The 25,491-nt window shown below is 44.6% G+C and overlaps 1 non-coding gene across 1 annotated transcript; it reads left to right on the top strand.

Annotated features, from left to right (window-relative positions):
* The first annotated feature begins 20,695 nt into the window (after positions 1-20,695).
* LOC112623940 lies at positions 20,696-20,797 on the top strand. Its single transcript, XR_003119282.1, has one exon. It is a non-coding gene; the product is annotated as a U6 spliceosomal RNA (small nuclear RNA).
* The last annotated feature ends 4,694 nt before the right edge of the window (positions 20,798-25,491 follow it).

Consider the following 25,491-nt stretch of genomic DNA (forward strand, 5'->3'; position numbering starts at 1 on the left):
AGCTCTCTCAAGACCTTCAGTCTCTCAGTTAGCTGTGGGATTATTGGGCCCTTACTTAATGCAAATGCACCATTTGCATTTTAAGACAGTTCTCGTTCTACTCTTGTTAGGCTGTGACAATTGTAACGACTAATCATTTCTATTAGCTTTATGTTGGTTTTATATTGGTCATCAATAGAGTCCAGGAAATGCTTATATGATGGGGATTTTCAAGATTATCACCTGAAGGCAAACGTGACAGAAACAGCTCCAGTCTCCCCTTCCCTGATGCTTGGAGAACCTGAGTTTTGGGGGTGATGGTAATATGCTTAGCTGAAAAAAACCAATTTCCCAAATACCCAGTTTCTCGGTCCCCCTTGCAGCCGGTGCGCTGAGGACATACAGCTCTGGCCAAGGCGATATAGGCATAAGCTCCTGGGGATGGTGTCCCTTCCAGATGAAAAGGCAGAAGCTCACAAGGAGAAATCCCTTTGCCCCTTCCCCCTTCATTCCTCTTTCTGCCTGGAATGCAGATATGAGACCTGGGGCGCAGCAAGCCATGCTGAGGCCAGGGGGAGACCCACAGCAGGGTGAAGGCTTCAAGCTGAGAGTGGAGCAGAGAGAAGAAATCACTTGGGTGCCCGATGGCAATACTGAGCCCCGGGCTGCTTCTCCCGGACATTTCGGGTATGAGAGGAGCAGTGTGCCGGAGCTCAGTGAGGTGAGCTGCTTGTGATTCCAGCTGAATGGGCTCCTAACTGATATGACACATAAACACTGTCTGGAACATGCAGACTTCTGAGAATACCTCCATAGACACATCTGGGAAGACACAGTGCTCAGGGTTTTAAGGATGTGGGAGCTACACATAGTAGTGAGTGGAAGAATAATAAAATGATCTCCCGTTTCTGCCCCAGTGGAGGCAGCAAGTGGCCAAGGGAGAATTTTGTGATTAGAGATACCGGCATGAGTATTAGTTTATTGCAGGAAAAAAGAGTGACAGAAGAGTCTCTTAGTTAATATACAGGCAGGAAAAGTCCAATGTATCTCCATAAAATCCTCCTCCTGCAGTTCAGGCTGGGGTTTGGGGCTGGGCATCCATCAAAGGGCATTGGCAAGCACAAGGAATTCCAGAGTCTGCCTTGGTCTTCAAGGGGGCAGAATTTTTGGTCTTGGTACATGCTAGGTTTGCGCAATAAACAAAGGAATTGCTAGAGCTACAAATTCTAGCTGAGAAGTCTGTGTACTTGAGTTTCTGCACCTTAGAGACAACTTAGAGCAATTGAAGAGATCATGAAATCTCTGTAAATGGCATAGAAACTTTAGCATGCAAAAGCATGCATGCAAAAATGCTAGCATATCAAAAGCTTTTCTTTTCTTTCAATCATGTTAATTTCTGGCCAGGCAGGATGACACACCTGTAATCCCAGCACTTTGGCAGACCGAGATGGGAACATTAGTTGAGCTCAGAAGATCTATACCAGCCTGGGCAACATGGTGAGACCTTGTCTCTATTAAAAATCAAAAAAATTAGCCGAGTGTGGCAGTGCATGCCTGTAGGCTCAGATACTTGGGAGGCTAAGGCAAGAGGCTTGCCTGAGCCCAGGAAGTAGAGGCTGCAGTGAGCCATGACTGTGCCACTGTACTCCAGCCTGGGTGGCAGAGCAAGGTCTTGTCTCAAAAAAAAAAAGAAAGAAAGAAAGAAAGAAAAACAAAAGAAAAGGGGGGAAAAAAAAAAAGAATGAAAAGCTGGGCACAGTGGCTCACGCCTGTAATCCCAGCACTTTGGGAGGCTGAGGCAGGATGATTGTGTGAGGCCTGGAGTTCAAGACCAGCCTGGGCAACATAGTGAGACCTCATCTCTACAAAAAATAAAAAATTAGCCAGGCATGGTAGTGTATGTCTGTAGTCCCAGCTACTTGGGAGGCTGAGGTGAGAGGATTGCTTGAGCCCAGGAGGTCAAGGCAGCAGTGAGCTGTGATCGTGTCACTGCCCTCCAGCTTGGGCAACAGAGAGAGACCCTGCCTCAAAAAGAAAAATAAAAGAAAGAAAACGTTAATTTCTGCTCCTGTCAGATTAGAGGGAAATTCAATCTCAGTCTTTTTTGCTGCTCTCCAAAGATTCCAGAGTTGTACATAGGATCAAGGCATAAGGAACATCCTTAAAGTCAATAGCAACTGGCCTCTACTAATTATTCCCAAGATACGCATGTCCCTTTGTGGCAGCAGTTCTGCCAGCGGCACGGGGGCTTTACCCAGTCAGTCTCCTTCAACTTGTCATGTAGCTTTCTCCAGAATGAGGCCACCCCCTCGGGGTGCTACCGGGAAGGAGAGTATAGTTTTGGCATTTGAGGGCCCAGAGAGATATACATGAGGATCTGGTCTCTGGAGAGTATTGAAGATAGAAAAGACAAGGAGAAGATGCTGCAGAAACACCCAGAAGAAAAAAAAAAAAAATGAAGAAGCCTGAACGAATAAGGGAAATACCTTTCTAACCATTCCTGGGACCCTGAACTACAAGATTTGGTAGTTGACTCCCAAACCATAATACGCTCATACTCAGACGACACTTGTACGTTGTCACACGTGTCTATGCATTCCATGCCTCTGGTAAATGCATACAGTTCATCAGCCCCACTCAGCTAATCCTCCTTTTCTCTTTCTAAAGTCTGGTGTTCAAAGGACCTCTTCAGTGTCATCAAGGAGTCATACCAGGTCCAGCTGAACCCAACTTGCATATGTTCTAATTGAGGACACCAGGCAAGCAAGCACACCCCTCTAGAGTGTGCCTGAACAGGATTTATGCCTTTTGGGGAGTGTCACCTCTCATTGAAAATGTCTGTGAATGCACATTCTGGTCCAGTCTCTTGTCTTTCTAAACAAGAACGTTTGGTGAAGCAACAGTGATTCAACACTCTCCCTTAGCGAGGTATTGTTTGATACCTTAGAAAACACGTAGCCATTTCTCAGGTCTATTCAGGACCTTTCTTGTGATTTATCTAAAACAAACCCCTCTCTTCGGTCTCTACAGATTACTATATTTATTTTCTTTATGGAGCTGATGACAAGCTGAACTTATGCTTATTTACATGTTAACTTATTTGTTTTATGTCTGTCTCCTTCCACTAGAATGTCAGTTCCTTGAGAATAGGGGTTTTGAGGACGATATATGAGATAGAGTAGGTATTTAATAATCATGTGCTTCATTGAGTCTACGATGCGCATCTCCCCCATTGGATCATAATCTAAAATGGAGATGTCAGCTGGGCACGGTGGCTCACGCCTGTAATCCCAGCACTTTGGGAGGCTGAGGCGGGTGGATCACTTGAGGTCAGGAGTTTGAGACCAGTCTGGCCAACATAGTGAAACCCCCTGTCTCTATTAAAAATTAGCCAGGTGTGTTGGCGCACACCTGTAATCCCAGCTACTTGGGAGGCTGAGGCAGGAGAATCACTTGAACCTGGGAGGCAGCGGTTGCAATGAGCCGAGATCATGCCACTGCACCCCAGCCTAGGTGACAGAGTGAGACGCTGTCTCAAAAAAATAAAAATAAAATGGAGATGTCCACTGGATGCAGTGGTTCAGGCCTGTAATCCCACCACATTTGGAGGACAAGGTAGGAAGATTGCCCAGAGCTAGGAGTTAGAGACCTGCCTGGGCAACATCATGAGACACTGTCTAAAACAAACAAACAAACAAAAAAACAAACAAGAAATGTTTAAAAATGGAAATGTGTCTTACGCTTGATAGCACATCATGAACCAGTCGGTAGCACTCTTTCTTCCTTAGTGGGGCATAAGTAATGGTGCATCTTGCATTCAATGTCATCTTAGATGGGATGAAATACACATTTTGGAATAAATGAATAAATGTATGCTTTCTTTTGGTGCTATTTATTCTGTTTTGATCTTCTTGGTAAGCACAAAGAAATCAGGATTCTTTTTTTTTTTTTTTTTTTTTTTTTTGAGACAGAGTTTCACTCTGTCACCCAGGCTGGAGTGCAATGGTGTGGTCTCAGCTCACTGTAACCTCCACCTCCCGGGCTCAAGCAATTCTCCTGCCTCAGCCTCCTGAGTATCTGGGACTACATGCGTGTGCCACCACACCTGGCTAATTTTTGTATTTTTAGTAGAGACGGGGTTTCACTATGTTGGCCAGGCTGGTCTCGAACTCCTGACCTTGTGATCCACCCACCTCAGCCTCCCAGAGTGCTGGGATTACAGGTGTGAGCCACCGCACCTGGCTGAGGATTCATTTAGTAACTGTCTACTATGTGCTGGGAATTCTTTTGGGAACAGAGACAGCAGACTAACAGAAGTGAATGACGTAGTTCTTGCCCTCAAGGACAAGAAAACTAGCAATTACAGTTCAACATGCTAAGTGCTATAATAAAGGAATGCTTTGGGACAGAGCCCAGAGAAGGGATCTCATTCAGCCTGTGCAGATCCTGGAAGGCTTCCCAAGGGATGGGGTAATCGACCTGAGACTTATGACATATTTGTGGGGCACTTTGCGCTGCTGTCATATATGTGGTTTCTTTTGATCTTCACATCACCTCTGTGAGGTAGGAAAATCGTCCTGTCTTAGAAATGCAAAGACTGAAGTTCAGAGAAGTTAAATAAATTGTCCCCAAACCTCTTTAATGGTAAGTGGCAGGGAGGGGTGGGGGGGCTGAGGGAGGTAAACTCAGGTTTCCTGGCTCCAGGATCACTCACTTTTTATCTCATTTGGGCTGAATCTCAAGTGATGAACTGCTCTGCACTGTCTTTATAAAAAATCATTCATAGGTGTGAACACTTTTATCCTTCAGTCTTCTCTTCTTGAGGCTTGCAATGGCAGGCTCTCGGATCTTTCCTTCAATCTGTATTGGGTTTTGAACCAAGCAAGAAAAACCAGACACAGTCCCTGTTCTTGAGGAGCCCCCAGTCTGAAAACAAGTCGCAGATATACAGAAAAAACATTCTTGTGTGTGCGATGGATGGTAGGGAACGTGTCAGCAATTTTGACATTTATGGCATTTATTTGCCTTCACTAGTGAGTTCTGCTTTTTAAAATGTTTGCAACTTCTCAGGCCTCACCCTCAAAAGAATTTGAAAATTGAACACAAGCAGAGATGTTTTATTTTCAACTCAGGACCTCACCCAGAGCTTTTCAGGCAGCAGCCCTGAACCAAGTTGGCTTTGAGGTATTCGTGAGTTTCTATACCCAGAAGACTCTTTCAGCTTCTACCTTCTACCCATGAAAGGAGGTGGCATGGATGATTCCTTTGATCATCCATCACATCTTTGCCGAGGACATATAAGCCTGTGCATGGCTCTGAGGACACAGTGGAGAGCCATGTAAATAGCTTTTGCCTTCAAGGTGCCTGGCAGAAGCGAATGAATATTGCTGTCATGTACATGCAACCATTGTGAAATGCTTCAATGTTCCACACCTTCTTTGGAGACCTTTAAGAAATTCATGGAGCTTTCAGCAGTGATATTTACCACCAACAATGTAATCCAATGGGGCAGCAAGCAAAATGAGCTACTATTAATGCACCATGGAGCAGAGGAATTTTCTCTTGCGCTGACACCACAACAGACCCATTCTTTCATTTGGATTAGTATTCACTAGTTGTGCTTAGTTGCTTGCAGTGGATATCCAATTTGTGAAGTGAGCTGAGGTATAATGCAGTATTGTATACTGGAACACAGGGACTGCAAATGTTTTTAAAAAGCAGAAGTCACTAATAAAGTCAAATGCCATGAACGTCACAATTGATGAAAACTGGCCATTAGAAAAATCTAGATATGATAAAATTGTTAAATTGATGAGTATGAAGATTAGATTATAATATATATTCAGCATGCAAAAACAGATAATGAGGGGAAATGCAGTGACAGTCAAAGCAACTATGGAAACAATATCCATGGCAACAAATGGCCTAGTCGGAAGAGAGGCCCCAGGACTGCCTGTGTCTTCCTGATGAAATGTCTGGTAAGCCCCCTAGTGGCAATGACTGGGTAGTGGCCCTCTGCGAGATGGGTGCCTCTCAGGAGATTGAGAGCCACTTCCGAGGGCCTGGAGAAGGGCCTGTGTTGCATCCCATGGGGTCACCCCCTCCTCCCCTTTCCTTGCACTCACTGGCATGAGACACAACATATATCCACAAACAACTGCCGTTCCTCATTGCATCTAAGGCTCCGTTGCTGGAAAACATACCATTATTTCATGGAAAACATACCATTATTTCATGCCTCACTAAGAGAAAAACACAGCGAATTAAACTATGACATGGCATTGATTGTAAGATGCATCCCTATTCGAGAGATGATAAATGTGAAAATAAATATATGTCTTATAATCTATAAAATATAAATGACTTTCTACTGGGTGAGGTGGCTCACGCCTATAATCCCAGCACTTTGGGAGGCCGAGGCAAGTGGACTGCTTGAGCTCAGGAGTTGGATACCAGTCTGGGTAACACAGCGAGACCCTGTCTGTATTTATACACTTTATACACACACACACACACACACACACAGACACACACACATACAAATGACTTTCAGTGATTCACTTAACATTTCCAGATGTTTGTTCCCTCACTTATAAACAACTATATCATTAATTAATTAATTCACTCATTCTACTCACATTTATTAAGTGCAGATTATTGGACAAGCACACTGACGTCAACACTGAGGATACAGCAGTGAGCTGGTGTCCTGCCTTTAGGGGGCTTTTGTTACGGTGACTTGGTTTCTGATTATCTTTGTCACACTGCATCTGTGAGTCAGTGATTCTGTGACCCTAAGTGAGTTTCAGAGTGAAAACGGACACCAGATAAGAAGCAGAAAACCTGGGTTCTAGTCTTGTTCTTCCCCTTAATAGTTTCTGTCTCAAACTTATTTTATCTATTTATTGTCTATCATGGTTAAATTGAGAAATAGTTACATTTTTCTCATAGCAGAGTCCTTCAAACAATATGTGATGACAATCAAAACAGCCAAGTAGCTGTGGAAACAGTGTCCATGGCAACCAATGGTCCCATCTTTTCTTCTTTCTCTCTCTCTTTCGTTCTTTTCTTTCTCTTTCTTTCTTTCTCTCTCTTTCTTTCTTTCTTTCTTTCTTTCTTTCTTTCTTTCTTTCTTTCTTTCTTTCTTTCTTTCTTTCTTTCCTTCCTTCCTTCCTTCCTTCCTTCCTTCCTTCCTTCCTTCTTCCTTTCTTTCTTTCCTTCTTTCTTTCTTTTTTCTCAAGGTCTCTGAGTTTCAAGTCAAGGCTAAAAAAAATTTTTTTAAGCTGTTTTAATTTGCTGGAATGCAGTGACATGATCATGGCTCACGGAAGCCTCAATCTCCCTGGCTCAAGTAATCTTCCCACCTCAGCCTCCCGAATAGCTGGGATCACAGGCATGCACCACCATGCCCTGCTATGTTTTATTTTTATTTTTTCAATAAAGATTAGATCTCGCCATATTGCCCAGGCTGGCTTTGAACTCCTGGACTCAAGGTGTCTTCCAGCCTCAGCCTCCCAAAGTGCTGGGATTACAGGCATGAGCCACAGCACATGGACCCCATCTTTCTTTCATGTCACTAGATCAAGAAAGCTCCAGAGTTTTTCTTGTTCCCTTCAGCTGTCAAGCAATATCATTTTATGTATATAAACATCTAATTCAGAATAGTTTCAACTCTTTTTTCCTATCGTCCAGCATGAAGCCTCCCCCTCCCCAGTGGACAGACGGCAATGGGCTGGCATCTGACATTTGTCTGCAAACCTAATAGTAGGAGACAGGCTGGTTTTCTGCCCTGGGGGTGGGAGTGTAAGAAAGGAGGATGCACTGGAGACCTGGATCCCGGGTTTTCAGGGCAAGGCTGTGTAAGTGTTTCCAGCAGACTAGGTGTGAGGCATGCTAGGAAGCGAGTTAATGTGGAGTGAGCCAATCCTGTCTGACATGGCCACCTACAGGCATCAACGGGCCTCAGCAGAGAGAAGCTGAAGTGATTACTGCATTCCTAGGGGTTGTGGGAGGAATAAATCGTGGAAGGAAAGCCTCATTTGTAACTGCATGGCATTGGGGTGAGGAGTCTCCGAAGAAGCACCCAAGGAGGAGGAATCGCCTGTAAGCACCCGCCAGTCCCAAAGCCCTCTTGCAAACTGTGCCTGCTCCACACCCCAGACCACTCCTTCCCCCAACCCTTCCCCATTCTACTCAACCTTGCAGGGTTAGAAACCATTACAAGACAGGAGAAGAGGGACAGATGCATAAGGCTGAGGACCTGTTTCCCCATTTCTCATCTTCCCATCCTTGCAAAGTCCTTGCTGGAGGAAAGGAGACTTACCTTTGGAGGTAGACATTGAGTTTCTGAATTGACATTGTGTTTGGTAATATAAAATAACAATAGGACCTAAGAGAGATCGGAACAGTCTTAGTACTGTCCATGTTTTCATCTTGGAATGGGGAAAACTGGCCCCACTGAGCAAGTTAAGGACATTATAGACTGATCTGTAGATGTTCAGTGAAATCTGTAATTCAAGACTAAATAACGTATTGGCCGGGCGCGGTGACTCAAGCCTATAATCCCAGCACTTTGGGAGGCCAAGGCGGGCAGATCACCTGAGGGCAGGAGTTTCAGACCGGCCTGGCCAAAATGGTGAAACCCCATCTCTATTAAAAAAAACAAAAATTAGCCAGGCGTGGTGGTGTGCACCTGTAATCTCAGCTACTCGGGAGGCTGAGGCAAGAGAATCACTTGAACCCAGGAGACAGAGGTTACAGCGAGCCAAGATCATGCTGCTGCACTCCAGCCTGGGCTATAAGAGCAAGACTCCATCTCAAGAAAAAAAATAATAATAATAATAACTTATTCTTGAGACATGTGTGATGCAAGATGAGTATTTGTTGCTAGGATCAGCTCAGTTAAGCTGTGCAGTAAGTCTGTGCTGTCCTATGTGGTAGCCATTAGCCACATGTAGCAACCAAGCACGTGAAATGTGGCTAGTCCAAATACAAATGTGCTCCTAAGTGCAAGACACACATGAAATTTCAAAGACTTAGTACAAAAACAGTAAAATGTCTCACTAATAATTTTTATATTACTTGTCAAAATCATAATATTTTGGATATGCTGGGTTAAATAAAATTTACTATTAGAATTAATTTCACCTGTCGTTGTTTACCTTTTTGATGTGACTACTAGAACATTGTAAATTACACCGAGCTCGCTTTCTATTTCCGCTGGACATGTAGTCTCCCTCACAGGTCATAAGGCACTGAGGTCACAGGCCATAGGTTGGGACGTTTCTCCTTCAGAGAGTAGCTCATTCTCATTTTAAATCATCCTGAAGAAGACAGATCCTGATAAGCAGGTGGGCCAAAAGCTGGATTGAGTGGGGAAACTTCTTCCTGTCTTTGAACCAGAACAAGGACAGAGTTGGGAGCTTGGATTTTGCATAGTGAAGGCACACTCAAGGGAGCCACCCATCTTGGGGAGTTATGCTGGCCCCCAAAACTCAGAGCATGCTAAAGGTGAGGCAGAGAAGCCTTCCGTAGGAGGTGCATACAGGGAGGGGCATGGGCCTCTGAAATCTGACAGCGCCATGTCTCATTTCCAGTTTTCAGTGTATCTGGACTTCTCTTCTGTTATCCCTAGGTCTTTAGTGGAGCCTGATTAAACATGAGGCTGAGGGCAGCTGTGGGGAGCTGAGGGCGGATTCTGTGTCCACTCTTGGCCACCCCACTGGCCATGGCTTCCTCCCCAGCAGGCCTCGACAGCAGCCTCTGGAGTCTCTGGCCCAGCTTGCTGCAGGTCGCTGCTGTTCTCTTTGTGTCTCTTAGACTGTGACTTCGAAGCAGTCATCTCATTTCTGGGAATCTGTCCAATTCTCAATTGTGTAAAAGGCTTTATAAACAAAAAAAAGTCCATTACAATTTACTATCTTAACAAAATATTGGAAGCAGCAGAAACATTTAACAGGAAAAACTATAAATTATAGACTATGTACTTTGTGCATCATTGGGGAGCCACTTAAGTGACTTTTATTAAAACTTATATTAACAAAGAAGACAATAGTATCATAATAATTTATTTAAAAAGAATTAAAGGCCAGGCACAGTGGCTCATGCTATAATCCCAGCACTTTGGGTGGCCGAGGCTGGCGGATCACTTGAGGTCATGGCAAAACTCTGTCTCTACTAAGAATACAAAAATTAGCCAGGTGTGGTGGTGGGCGCCTGTAATTCCAGCTCCTTGGCAGGCCGGGGCAGGAGAATCTCTTGAACCCGGGAGGCAGAGGTTACAATGAACAGAGATCACGCCACTTTACTCCATCTTGGGTGACAGAACAAGACTGTCTCAAAAATAAATAAATAAATAAATAAATAAATAAATAAATAAAAGACATTAAGGAACACATAATTATACATGCAATTGGTGAAAAAAAAATACAACTCCTCAAAAAAAAAAAAAAAAAAAAAAAAACCCTAAACAACAACCACCACCTAGATATAAAGAAAAGACTAGGAAAAAAAGTGTTTTAAAATGAAACCATAACTGTATTAGGGTTCTCCAGAGAAACAGAACTAACATCTCTCTCTCTGTCTCTCTCTCACATAGATGAGAAGACACGCTCAAAGGAGCTCGTATAGGTGAGAGAGAGAGATTTAAAGGAATTGGCTCACACGATTGTGGAGATTGGCAAGTCCAAAATTTGCAGGGAAAACCGGCAGGTTTGGAGATGAGAGTTAATGTCACAGTTCAGGCCTAAAGATAATGTGGAGGCAGAATTCCCTCTTCCTTGGAGGACGTCAGGCCCACTCACATATGGGAGGGTAATCTGCTTTATTCAAAGTCCACCCATTTAAATGTTGATCTCATCTACAAAATACCTTAGTAGAAATATCTAGAATAATGTTTGACCAAATATTTGGGTACCACGGCTTAACCATACTGACACATAAAATTAACCTTTGGCTGGGCACAGTAGCTCATCCCTGTAATCTCAGCACTTTGGGAGGTTTACATGGGTGGATTGCTTGAGCCCAGGAGTTCAAGACCAGCCTGGAGAACACGGTGAGACTCGGTCCTTACAAAAAACAATGAGAAAAAATTAGCCAGGCATGATGGCGAGTGCCTGTGGTCCCTGCTACTTGGGAGGCTGAGGTGGGAGGATCGCTTGAGCCTGAGAAGTTGAGGCTGCAGTTAGCCATGATTGTGCCACTGCACTCCAGCCCGAGTGACAGAGCAAGACCATAACTCAAAAAATTAATTAATTAAATTTAATAAATATTTTAAAAAATTAACTTTCACAATGATCTAAGGCTTACTACTTTAGGATTTGCTTTTGAAATACTTTCCTGTGTTTTCCAAAATACATATAATAATAAAGATGTACTTATGATGGAAAAGGCCTGTGTAAACACATTTTAAAACACAGCCTCCTTGGGGTAGCCCCAGAGTCCCCATGGCTCCTTCAACATCTTTCATAGCTCTCCTCACCTCTGCCTTCTACCATTATTACGCATGTCTGAATGTGTCTTCCTCTGCTAAACATCAAACAGAGTTTTAGGACTGGGATTTTAGAAAGTGACAGAAGGAAGGCGCGGAGGCAGCGGGAGCCTGTCTGAGGGCATTAACGTCAGTTCTGGGCTATATGCTGGCTCCTCAGGACTGCCCTCCTAAGGGGCACAGACATGTGAGCAGAGGGAGCTCCTGTTCCAGTTTCTTTGCAAAAATCAACTTGATAAAGTTTTTCCTGTTTTGTTAAAATTGCCTAAAACTTTTTAGCAGTACTTCATTTGATTTTCTCTAATCGTTTTTGTCATTTCTTGGAGTTTTCATTTATTGCACATGCTTTAACATCCCAGTTTATGTCTTGCTTAATTTAATGTCCATGTGGTTGACCCTTGAACAACATGGATTTGCACTGCATAGGTCCACTTACACATATTTTCAATCAAATGCAGATCAAAAACACAGTAATGGTGACATGTGAAACCCATGCATACAAGGGCCCAACTTTACATGTATTTGGGATCCAAAGGGCTGACTGCTGGACTTGAATATGTGTGGGTTTTGGTATACATAGGAGTCTTGGAACCAATCCCCTTCGCATACCAAGGGACTACTGTATATCTGCTTTATTTCTTTTTTCCTTTTTTTTGAGACGGAGTCTCATTCCGTTGCCCAGTGCAGTGGCACAATCTTGTTTCACTGCAACCTCTGGCTCCCAGGTTCAAGTGATTCTCCTGCCTCAGATTCTGAAGTATCTGGGACTACAGGCACCCGCCACGCCCAGCTAATTTTTTGTATTTTTAGTAGAGACGGGGTTTCACCATGTCAGCCAGGTTGATCTTGAACTCCTGACCTCAAGTGATCCGCCAGACTCAGCCTCCCAAAGTGCTGGGATTACAATTGTGAACTACTGTGCCCGGTCTCATTACCATTTTTTAAGAACTCATTTGAGCGGGCAACAGGTATACATTGTCTCATGAAAACTGAGTCACTCAGCCTGTGCTCCCACCTGGACAGAACACCACACAGCCTCTGCTTAGAGATGCTCCACAGAAGCCAGCGTGAAAACACCAGAGCCAGGCATCCTTTAGAAAACCATTTTGGGATTGCTACAGCTCATGAACCAGCAGTTAACTGAGTCACCAGCCATATCATAAAGCATGACTACAACTACGCAGGCCTGGTCCCTAAACTCATGTTACAGCAAAATATAACTCATTTTTATTTCAGAAAAAAAAAAAAAAAAAGCTAGATGTGATGGCACATGCCTGTAGTCCCGGCTACTTGGGGGGGCTGAGTCAGAGGGTCACTTGAGCCCAGGGGTTCAAGGTCACAGTCAGCTGATGGCATCACTGCACCCCAGCCTGGGCAACAGAAGGAGACCATCTCTAAATAAAATAAGACAAAAACAACAACAACAAAAAAGAAGAAAATATACCAAAATGTTAGCAATGTCTCCATCTTTATTTATTGGGGTTAGAAATTACTTTTGTTTTCTTATATTATGTATATTTTATTTCAGACCCAATAATTTTTTTTTTTTTTTCCTTTTTGAGACAGGAGCTCGCCCTGTTGCCCAAGCTGGAGGGCAGTGGTGCAATCTCGGCTCATTACAGCCTCAACCTCCCAGGCTCAAGTGATCCTCCCACCTCAGCTCCCTGAGTAGCAGGGGTACAAGAACACACCACCATGCCTGGCTAATTCTGTTCACTTTTTGTAGAGATGGGGGTCTCACTATGTTGTCCAGGATGGTTGCAAACTCCTGGACTCAAGTCCTCCCACCTCAACCTCCCAAAATGCTGGGATTACAGGCTTGAGCCACCATGTCCAGCCAATGTTATTTATTTATTTATTTATTTATTTTTGAGACAGGGTCTCATTCTGTTGCCGACTAAAGTGCAGTTGTGCAATCACGGCTTACTGCAGCCTCCATTTCCCTGGGTTGAGGTAATCCTCCTACCTTAGCCTCCCAAGCAGCTGGGACTACAGGTGTGAGCCACCACACCTGGCTAATTTTTGTATTTTTTGTAGAGATGGGAGTCTTACTGTGTTGCTCAGGCTGGTCTTGAACTCCTGGACTCAAGTTATCCTCCCACCTTGGCCTCCCAAAGTGCTGGTATTACAGATGTGAGCCACCGTGTTCAGCTTTATTTTTAACATAAGGAGAAAATTATTGAGCAAAAGAGTCTCTCTACAGTTCTTAAGATTGTTGTCAGAACCGCCTCAATACTCTTTCTGCAGTCTGTGCTTTCAGCAGCAATATACAAATGCAGCATTTTATGAGCATCAACAGCAGGGAATGTAAATTAGCCTATTTTTTTGGCTCTGCTTTGCTTCTGATCATTAGAGGCCAGGAAAAATAGAATGAGAACTGCAAACTCCCTTTTGTTGTTCCCAGATCTCTCCATAGCATGGCACATCAGTCAGATTTCTGGGCTGTCTCATCTACATCTCCATAAGAAAGGATCTTGTTGGAAATACATTGAGGCATACACTGAAGCAGAGGCCCCAGTGCCACCTGGGCAGAGGCAAGCCAGAGAAAACAGACGGAAATGAAAAGAAAGACTTGCTAGTATTCGCTTCTACATACTGCCAGCTAAGCTGCGCTGGGCACCTAGAGCCCACCACATCTACACTACAAATTCAACTGGGCCTTCAGGTTTTTTTTTTTTTTTTCTTTTTTTAAAATCCGAGTTTCGCTCTTGTTGCCCAGGCTGGAGTGCAGTGGCACAATCTCGGCTCACCACAACCTCCGCCTCCCGGGTTCAAGTGATTCTCCTGCCTCAACCTTCCTGAGTAGCTGGGATTACAGGCATGTACCACCACGCCTGGCTAACTTTTTGTTTTTGTTTTGTTTTGTTTTAGTACGGACAGGGTTTCTCCATGTTGGTCAGGCTGGTCTGGAACTCCCGACCTCAGGTGATCCGCCTACCTTGGCCTCCCAAAGTGCTGGGATTACAGGCGTGAGCCACCGCGCCTGGCCGGGCCTTCAGGCTTTATGTGGCTGATTGAACACAACCATCTCTGCTTCCAGCAGAAATCCCACCAAAATGTGATAAAGGGGTTTTAAAAGGCAAGAACTGACAAGAACAAAAGAGAGGGAGAGATAGGGAGAGAGAGGCAGAGAGAGAGAGAGAGAGAGAGGGAGAGAGACAGAGAGGGGGAGAGGGAGAAACTGACTACACAATCTAAATAAATAGAGAATAAACCAAGATATGGGTAACAAATAGACAAATGTCTTAGCAAATAAGAGAAATTTAAAGGTACAATGTCTGTGGGAGAATCTCAGAAGCAGGCTGATTTCACATAGCAGAACCCCAGTAAGGAATGGAGAGACCAAGTATCCCAAAACTGAGTGTGCAAGAGGGCCTGGAACCAGAGGTTGATGGTCTGTGTAAGAAACCATTAGAACCCTAGATCTCCTAATTCAACGCGCATGGCAGAGTGAGCCCCTATATTCTACCCTAATGAATGGTTCGCTCACTGGAGGCGTTGAACCATGCCACGTCCTGGGAACCACAACGAAAATCATTTAAGGCTGTGCACAATAGCTCATGCTTATAATCCCAGCGCTTTGGGAGGCCAAGGCACTTAAGTCCAGGAATTCAAGACCAGCCTAGGCAACATAGCAAGATGCCAGCTCTACCAGAAAAAAATAAAATAAAATTACACACATATATATGGCCTATGGTCTTCTGGCTTTATGTGGCCAGAAGAAAAGAAAACGAAACAAAATAATGAAGAAATAATAATAGAAAATAAGTAATAATAAAAGAAATAACAAAATAAAAGAAGTAATAAAGGAAAGAAAAAGTCATTTAAGGTTATGTAAAAGCCTGCATATGGAACAGTAAGGCTTCCTGGTCCCCTCCACAAAGCTGGTTCTGAGAACTCCAGCAGCCAGACTTGCCCCAGGCCGATGAATAGAGTAACCTTCTCTGGAGAGACTGACCAGACAAGGAAAAACACCTAGGACCACAGGGGTAAGGGGTTCTGACAGATACTAAGCTACTGTCACTGGACTTTAAAACCCTCTTCCACGCTCTCCTTTCCAGCTGGTTCCCTCTTAGATGTAGAGGGAGGTTTCAGCACTGGAGGAAGAAGGGACCCCCTTCCCTTGTTGGCTTCCCAATCCTGCGGGCATCACCACAGCCAAGGATCTTCAGCCCTGCAGCAACAGCTGGTCCAGCAGCAGTAGCAGGTCCCAAACTGCGGTTCTTCCCTACTCCCAGCAAGGGCCTCTTCCCACCGCCTCAGTGATACCGGCTCACTGGCCAGGCTCCTCCTTAGGGAACTGAGTTCTAACTCCATGGGGCCATCCTCCCAGACTCTCCCATTGAATAATCCTGACCTCTTCCCTCAGTTCCCCAGGCCTGAGGGAGAGGCAGTTGTCCCATTCCTGATTCCCATGCATTCTACCCCTGTGGTATCTCAGTGCCCTTTTTGTCTTTTTAGATCTCAATATGTGGTTAACAATCCTTTATACAAAATTACCTCTGTCTGGGCACGGAGGCTCATGCCAGTAATGCCAGCACTTTGGAAGGCCGAGGCAGGTGGATCACCTGAGGTCAGGAGTTTCAGACCAGCCTGGCCAACATGGTGAAACCCTGACTCTACTAAAAATACAAAACTTAGCTGGGTGTGGTGGCAGGTGCCTGTAATCCCAGCTACTTGGGAGGTTGAGGCAGGAGAATCATTTGAACCTGGTAGACCGTGATTGCAGTAAGCCGAGATCGCCCCACTGCACTCCAGCCTGGGCAACAGAGTGAAACTCCTTTTCAAATAAAACAAAACAAAACAAAACAAAACAAAATTACCTCTGTTTAAATATCTGGATTTTTTTTCTTTCACCTGACTGGACCCTAATTCAAGGGTCTTCCGGACAAACAGTTCGGCCCAGTTGCACTACGGCAAAGCCCACTGAAACCTCCCCCCACCCCCAGCACACACACCTGGAGTTTCCAAACAGCTTAAGATGTAAGTAAGCCAAGGATTACTGTATCATTCACAAAGCCCAAGCCCCAATCTGAGCAGAGAAAATGTATTATTAGAAAGAATTATTGACCCTAACAGGGAGTAGCTAAAAAGACGTGCAGAGAACTCCAAAGAATGCTATAGGGCCGAGGCAGAGTACCCAAAGAAGGACACACGTGGAAGCATCCCCACCCCAAAGCTGGATTCAGAACTCGCGGCAGAAAGTGTGCATGTGCCCACCGGGTGCCAGATTATTTCCCTGGGATGCCCAGGCCAAAGCCTATGCACAGTCGTGAGCAAGCGGGAAACTGGGGGGTTGCCGCATCGGGAGCCCACTCACTGCATGCAAGGCCTGGGGCAGGCAGCGTCCACGTCAGGGCGAGCTCGCTGGGGGAACGCATGCTGTCAGCACGCAGCTGGGGCAGAGGCCACCGGATGCTCCCACCTGGCCATTGATGGGCCCTGCCGCAGGAGCAACAAGAATCACAAACCGTAGCTCCCGGAACCAGAGATAGAAGAAACGCTTTCCTCCGGCAGTGTCCCTCCGGCGCCCTCTACTGAGAAAGCTTGATATTGTGCTGGCTGCGAAGGAGAACCGCCTAATTCATTAATACAGAGCAGTTAAGAGGATGCATTTACGGTTGAGAGGCAATACATTGATAAGAACCTAGTCATTGTGGGATGAAAACCACTGACATGAAAGACATGTATTGAAAACACAAGAATTAAGGAATATAAAGCCAGTTGCGGTGGCTCACGCCTGTAATCTCAATGCCTTCGGAAGCCAAGCTGGGCGGATCGCTGGAGCCCAAGAGTTCAAGAATAGCCTGAGCAACAGGGCGAGATTCTGTGTCTACACACAAATACAAAAATTAGTCGGGCACGGTGGCGTGCACCTGTAGTCTCTGCTGCTTAGGAGGCTGAGATAGGAGGATCACTTGAGTCCGGGAGGTTGAGGCTTCATTGAGCCGTGATTAAGCCACTGCCCTCGATCACAATAGAGAGACTCTGTCAAAAAAAAAAAAAAAAAGAAGGCCGGGCCTGGTGGCTCAAGCCTGTAATCTCAGCACTTTGGGAGGCCAAGACGGGCGGATCACGAGGTCAGGAGATCGAGACCATCCTGGCTAACACGGTGAAACCCCGTCTCTACTAAAAAATACAAAAAACTAGCTGGGTGACGTGGCGGGCACCTGTAGTCCCACCTACTCGGGAGGCTGAGGCAGGAGAATGGCCTAAACCTGGGAGGCGGAGCTTGCAGTGAGCTGAGATCTGGCCACTGCACTCCAGCCCGGGCGACAGAGCAAGACTCCGTCTCAAAAAAAAAAAAAAAATGAAGAGGAAATTTAGAGAATGCAAAGAGCCAAATAATAAAATCCGGTGCAATTAATATTTTTGTAAACATAAGAGACGATATTCTCTCCATGGTAAAAGAACACATCGTTAAATAAAAATTTTTAAGTTGAAGAAATCTTCTAAAAAGAAGCAAAGGATAAAGAAATGTAGATGGAGCTGTGCACAGTAGCTCAGGCCTGTAATCTCTGCACTTTGGGATGCCAAAGTGGGTTGATCACTTGAGATTAGGGAGTTTGAGACCAGCCTTGCCAACACGGTGAAACCCCATCTCTACTAAAAATACAAAAATTAGCCAGGAGTGGTGGCATGTGCCTGTAATCCCAGCTACTTGGGAGGCTAAGGCAGGAGAATCACTTGAACCCAGGAGAGGTGGAGGTTGGAGTGAGCCGAGATAGTGCCACTACACTCCAACCTGGGTGACACTGTCTCAAAAGAAAAAAAAGGAAAAGAAATGTAGATGGTATAGAAAATATATGAAAATTAGATAATCTGGATGAATAGGAGGATTTCTAGAAAGAATAGACAGAGGGAACAAAAGGGATGAAATTATCAAAGAAATAATTCAAGAACTTCTCTCAGACCTGAGAGATATGATTCCAAAGTGAGACAGACATAGATATCAAGTGTCTAACAGAAGTGTCTAACAAAAGGAATGAAATCCAAGGTATAGTATCATAATTTTAAAAATACTGAGGACAAAAAGGAAAATCACAAATTGGACAAAAAGAAAATAACAGGTCACATAAAAAAGATCAAAACTCAAATGGTATAGAGGTTTCTCCTATTTTTCTTTTTCTTTATTTTTTATTTTTATTTTTATAAAAATAAACAGTGAGACAGGATCTCACTCTGTCACCCGGGCTGGAGTGTAGTGATACAATCATGGCTCACTGCAGCCTTGAACTCCTGGGCTCAAGGGATCATCCCCTCTCAGCCTCCTGAAAACTACAGACGTGTACCACCATGCCCAGCTAATTTTTAAATTTTATTTTATGTTTTGTAGAGACAAAATCTCACTACGGTGCCCAGGCTGATCTTGAACTCCTGGGCTCAAGCAGTCCTCCCACTTTGGCTTCCCAAAGTGCTTGTATTACAGGTGTGCACCATAACGCCTAGCTGAGGGCTTTGCAATAGCAGCTCTGGAAGCTGGAAGATAGCGGAGCAGTACTTTCCTAATTTAGGTGTAAATTTTACAACTTGGAATTTTATTTTCAGTAAAACTGTTAATCAGATGTAATAATAATATAAAAGACATTTTCAGACGAAATTTCAAAAATTACCCTCCCTTACCCCTTACCTTAGGAAGTTCCATCAAAGTAAGGGATTAGATCAAGAGAGATAAAGATGTGGGATCCTCCAAAGAGCGAAGAGAATGAAAATCCCAGGAGGATGCTGAAGAGACACCCTAGGAGGTTGCTGTGTGGGAGAACTGGGGATCCACAGGTCCAGATCAAAATGGTTTGGAGGCCGGGCATGGTGGCTCATGCTTGAATCCCAGCAGTTTGCAAAGCCAAGGTGAGTTGGTCACTTGAGGCTAGGAGTTTGAGACCAGCCCGGCCAACATGGTGAAACCCCGTCTGTACCAAAAACACATAAAAGAATTAGCTGGGCATGGTGGCACATGCCTGTAATTCCAGCTACTCAAGAGGCTGAGGCAGAGAATTGCTTGAACCCAGAAGGCAGAGGTTGCAGTGAGCCAAGATTGCACTGTTGCACTTCTGCCTGGGTGACAGTGGATCTCAAAAAAAAAAAAGGGGGGGCCAAAACCTCAGGAATTAAGAAAATTCCTTTACCTGGTTACAGAAAGATATTACCAAGAAAAAGAGGGAATTGATTAATTGTAATACATTAGACTGCAGAGAAAAAAATAGACTTCTGTAGAATTTGCTGACAGATTTGTGATAAATTCATAGACAAATGATCAAAAGAAAACCTAGTAGATCTGTATAGTTCTGGATATCATTCCATAAAGCCCAGCTTAGAACCTGCGCCCTCAGCCTTTCTAAAGATTTCAAAAGCTCTTAATACCCTTAGTAAAATGTCTTCCTGTTAATTTACCTAGCATAATCTCTAGTTCCTGCACTGAACCCTGACTGATATAACTTCCTATTAAGAAACAGGAAGAAGAAAACTAATTGAGCATCGAAATACTTTTACTTCTAGGAACAGAGAATTAGGGGTTGGTACCGGACTATAGTTTTTGTTATGTCTTCTAGAACTATTTGACTTTTTAGATTACTTATCTGCATAAATTTGATAAAAATTTTAAATAAATAAAAATTCATTTAGGAGACAATATATTAGAATACTAAGATGTGTACTGAGTTTAAAAAACAAAGAGGCCAGGCGTGGTGGCTCACACCTGTAATCCCAGCATTTTGGGAGGCCAAGGCAGGCAGATCACCTAAAGTCAGGAGTTTGAGACCAGCCTGGTCAATATGGTGAAATCCCACCTCTACTAAAAATACAAAAATTAGCCGGGCGTGGTGGAGGGCACCTGTAGTCCCAGCTACTTGGGAGGCTGAGACAGGAGAATTGTTTGAACCTGGGAGATGGAGGTTGCAGTGAGCAGAGATTGTGCCACTGCACTCCAGCCTGGGTGACAGAGTGAGACTCTGTCTCAAAAAACAAACAACAACAACAAAAACAAACAAACAAACAAAAAACAAAGAACTCCACCATCCATGCAGACTGCCTTTTCTCTTTAAAAGTGGCATCTGAGGCCAGGCGCGGTGGCTTATGCCTGTAATCTCAGCATTTTGCGAGGCAGAGGCGGGTAGATCACCTGAGGTCAGGAGTTTCAGACCAGCCTGACCAACATGGTGGAACCCCATCTCTATTAAAAATACAAAGAAAAATTAGCTGGGGATGGGGGCAGGTGCCTGGGCAACAGAGTGAGACTCCGTCTAAAAAAAAAAGTGGCATCGGACACACAGAATATTAGCATGGCCCCTGCTCAAGGATGACACACACATTTGTGAAGGGTTCCATTAAAAAAAAAAAAAAAGTCTGGGCGAGGTGGCTCAGTACTGTAATCCCAGCACTTTGGGAGGCCGAGGCAGGAGGATCACTTGAGGTCAGGGGTTCAAGTCCAGCCTGGCCAACATGGCAAAACCCTGTCTCTACACAGCATAGAAAAATTAGCTGGGCATGGTGGTGCATGCCTGTAATCCCAGCCCCAGCTACTCCGGAGGCTGAGGCAGCAGAATTGCTTGAACTCAGGAGATGGAGGTTGCAGCGAGCTTAGATCATGCCATTGCACTCCAGCCTGGGCAAGAAGAGCAAAACTCCATCTCAAAAAAAAAAAAAAAAAAAAAAAGACATCTGAATTTATACAATTACAATGTCAATAAAAATAGATAAATGAATAAATACACTTAGTCTGTTTTTTTTTAATGGCATCTGGACATTCCTACACTGTGGAAAATTTACAAATATATAGTAGGAATACCTCTTATAAATATATAAGCCTCTCAGTTTTTCCTTCCAATGCATTGCAGATTGTCTTTATTTAGCCCTTTTCCCTGGGATCCTGAGACTGAGAACAGTGCAAGTTATGCTTTTTTTGTAAACACAGCACCTCACAATTCTAGAGGACAACCAAGTAAACTTCAGGGCCCTACGTCGATCACCGTTCCATCTGCTCTTCTCTGCTCTGATTCTTCTTATCCCTGCAGAAACCCAAGGCCTCCTTAGCCAATGGAGCTGCTGTGGTTGCAAATAACCTTGTGCCCCTGGGAACCTGTGAGATGCAGTATGTCATCAGTCTCTCTCAATCTTGGCCTGAGTCCAAGAGAAAGGCAGCTGCTCTGAGGTTCAAGACTCTCCGGTGACTCAGCTCTCTAATTCCCAGTACTCTGTGCATAGGCCTTCCTCAATTCCATCTCCTAGACTATGCCAGATGCAGATCGAGTCCTCAACGATGAGATAACCAAGATGCAAAATCCTAAAAATCCTCCATTAAGCACCTACCAGCTGCGGTGGCCTTGCTGTGGCCCTGAGGGAGATGTGTGTGGCAGACTGCAGGCCAAGTCCTTTTTTAAGGCTGGTGTCATGAGAATTACTCAACGCCTCCTGCTGCTGGGGAAAGACACCTCACCCCTTTTATGGAAGCCCAAGGGGAAGGACTCACGGGACAGGGCAGGCTGCCCTGCCTCTTGTCTAGGCAGAGTCACTGCAATCACACATGCTCACTAATCTAGTTCACTAACGTAGGAAGCCACAGTAAAGTTTGGAGCCAAAACTGTATGAATAAAGAGAGTTCCTTTATCTGGAATGGCCTCAATTTTTGAATAAGGAGATTTTGTTGTTTTTGTTGTTTTGTTTTGTTGTTTTTTTGTTTTGTTTTGTTTTTGAGACAGAGTTTCTCTCTTGTTGCCCAGGCTGGAGTGAAGTGGGGAGATCTTGGCTCACTGCAACCTCTGCCTCCCAGGTTCAAGCGATTCTCCTGCCTCAGCCTCCAAAGTAGCTGGGATTACAGGCATCTGCCACCACACCTGGCTAATTTTTGTACTTTTAGTAGAGACGGGGTTTCGCCATGATGGTCAGGCTGGTCTTGAACTCCTGCCCTCAGGTGATCCGCCTGCCTCGGCCTCCCAAAACGCTGGGATTAAAGACGTGAGCCACCAAGCCTGTCCATAAGGACATATTTTTTAATGTCCTGCCTCCTTCTCTTTTTTTTTTCTTCTTCTCTTTTTGTTTTCAAATAATTAAAGATGCATGGAAAGTTGCAAAATTAGTACAGAGATGTCCTGTGCACTCTTCATGCAGCTCCCCAATGGTAAGCTCTTACACACTGTACCAGAACAAGCAACTAATGCATATTTTCTGAATGCATTGCAGTAGGTGGATTTGGTACTTGAGACCCTCAACAATCTCCGCATATCATGACTAACAATAGAGGCTCATAGTTTTCAAAGGACTGCCCTGTGAAGGAACTGGATGGAATTTTGTTTACAAAGGGCTGAGAATCACTGGAGAGGCAATAAATGGAAATGTTCCTGCACACTGTCACTATAGAGAGCAGCGCTGACGGATGTCAAAGGATATCTGGGGACATAAGCCCTCAGCGGAGAGGAGAGCCAAAAGGCCATTGTGGTTGGTTATTGGAGAAGTTATTTGGATAGTTTTTAATTAGAGACATCTCTTGCATGAATGGATTTCCTAATGAAATCAGATTTTGATTGTGGAAAACATCATTAAAATATAGGAAACACCAGTATATTCTAGGACCTGAGAGTAAAGAATGAAGTCCCTTTTAGAGAGATACACTATTTTCTTTTAGGAAGATGGGCATAGAAGTGCAGGAAGTCAACTAGATGTGTCAAAATATAAATTTTTGGCTGCTTGCAACAGAGACACAAATGCCACTGGCTTAAATTAGGTAGAAAAAGTTTTCCCACCCTTGGATCCAAGCACATGAGGACCCTGCCTGGGCTCCATGATTTAGAAGGACCTGCTCTATCGTTCCCCCATCTTATAGGACAAAAAGTCTGAGAAGCCAAAGGGATAGGCCTACCCGTGAAGCTCGCATCTCTTCTACAAGGACTACAGTCTAGGTACTGGGAACCCCTGAATTCCTGGCACAAATGGCCCCCATGCCTGCTTCCAAGCTTGCATGGCCTCCTCCTGGGGTCCATCCTCCCGTGGGCATGCCCTGCTGCTGTTGTGTGTGCTCTGAGGCCCCAAAGGGTGGCTGTTTTCAGAGAAGGATATGGGTCTGGAGGTTTTAGGGGACTTGAATTTTCAGGAAAAGAAAGTAGGGCAGATGCAGGTGGAGGACCCAGAGCTAGCTTTCCTTACTCAGCCATATTCTGCCATGGGACCTAGGGGAGTCTCAGAATTCTAAATTCCAGCCTGGCTGTCTTCGCTTGGATTCCCAGAAAACAGATTCTAGGATAGATTTGTCTGCGGAAGGTTTATTGGGGAACAATCTTGGGATAAACATCTTTAAAGGCTGAGAGAAACGGGACAGGGAAAGAGAGGAAGTTGAACTGTAATGAAGCCGTAAAGAGGACTGAGCTGATCTCATGGGTTGCGGAGGCCTCTGGCATTGGGCTAGTCCTTTAAAGTTGGCCAAACTAGAGGCAAGATAACCAGGACTTTGTATGTTCTTATTTGCCAGTCACTGGGTGTGGCTGCCCCAGGGAGGGGAGGCGTAACCTTGGGCAAGGCAGCTCTTTTCAGCAGAGAGGGCACTGTCACAACCAACACTCCCGGCAGCTGGGGAATGAGTGACAATAGTGAACGTAGGATTTGGGTGGCACACAACAGTATCTGCTACACTAGCCTTCAAGATCAGGATGAAGGTATATTTATCAGGACAAAAGCTGAACATGGTTTACTCAATAATTTATTTGTTTGACTTATAACAGTAAACCATCTCTAGCACACATTTCCCTTCTTGATATCAGACAGCCGCTCTGAGGGATACCCAAGACCCACATTCAGGAAGTAAGATAGACACCAGCCTGGACTGCTGAATAGATGCCCTGTGATTTATCTTCAGACACGACTCAGTGGAAATTCAGTAGACTCCATTCGAAAACCTCTCTTGATAATATTTCCAGGCCCAGTCAACTTATCTTGGTCTCACTATAAGGAAGGGAGCTGAGATCAGCTGCACCCTGAGATCCTAAGATACTGATAGGAAGGGGGTGAAATCAGATTGGAAATAAACATGACAAAGGCAGGCAGATGTAAGAGGTATTCAAAAGCCCAGTTGTGCTCTATTTTTGCTATCCACGAGGAATCTTTTTTTTGTTTGTTTGTTTTTCTCTTTTTTTTGAGATGGAGTCTTGCTCTGTCGCCCAGGCTGGAGTGCAGTGGCCGGATCTCAGCTCACTGCAAGCTCCGCCTCCCGGGTTCACGCCATTCTCCTGCCTCAGCCTCCCGAGTATCTGGGACTATAGGCACCCGCCACCTCGCCCGGCTAGTTTTTTTTTGGTATTTTTTAGTAGAGACGGTTTTTCACCGTGTTAGCCAGGATGGTCTCGATCTCTTGACCTCGTGATCCGCCCGTCTCGGCCTCCCAAAGTGCTGGGATTACAGGCTTGAGCCACTGCGCCTGGCCTCCACCAGAAATCTTACGAGCAGATTCCACATTACCTGATTATTGGTCAGGGCGGTGAGTTAAGGCTATTTTCTTGAATGAAATCATCAATTCCCCTCCTCTCCCTGCTGAAATGCAGTCTGTTTCCAAGACTTTCCTAATGTAGAGTGATTTTACTGAGCCTAGAGCATGGATTTCCCATTCCATAACTGTTTTTTTTTTTTTTTTTTTGTTTTAGGATGGGGTCTCACTCTGTCGCCCAGGCTGGAGTGCAATGGCACGATCTTGGCTCTCTGCAACCTCCGCCTCCCGGGTTCAAGCTATTCTCCTGCCTCGGCCTCCTGAGTAACTAGGATTACAGGGGCACGCCACCACGCCTGGCTAATTTTGTATTTTAGGAGAGATGGAATTTCACCATGTTGGTCAGGCTGGTCTCGAATCCCATCTCATAACACTTTAAGAGGGATGAGATAGAACATAATGTGAGAAAATAACATTGTTCCAAGATTTGTAAATGCTAATAATTGTTGAAGTTGCATGGTAGGTAGAGACATTTTCTTTATTTTTGTGTAAGTTTGAAAATTTCAATAATAAAAAGTGTTATAAATTGTCTTAGCAGGTCACATAACTAATAATAAAG

This window comes from Theropithecus gelada, chromosome 4, assembly GCF_003255815.1.
Source record: "Theropithecus gelada isolate Dixy chromosome 4, Tgel_1.0, whole genome shotgun sequence".
Classification (NCBI taxonomy): domain Eukaryota; kingdom Metazoa; phylum Chordata; class Mammalia; order Primates; family Cercopithecidae; genus Theropithecus; species Theropithecus gelada.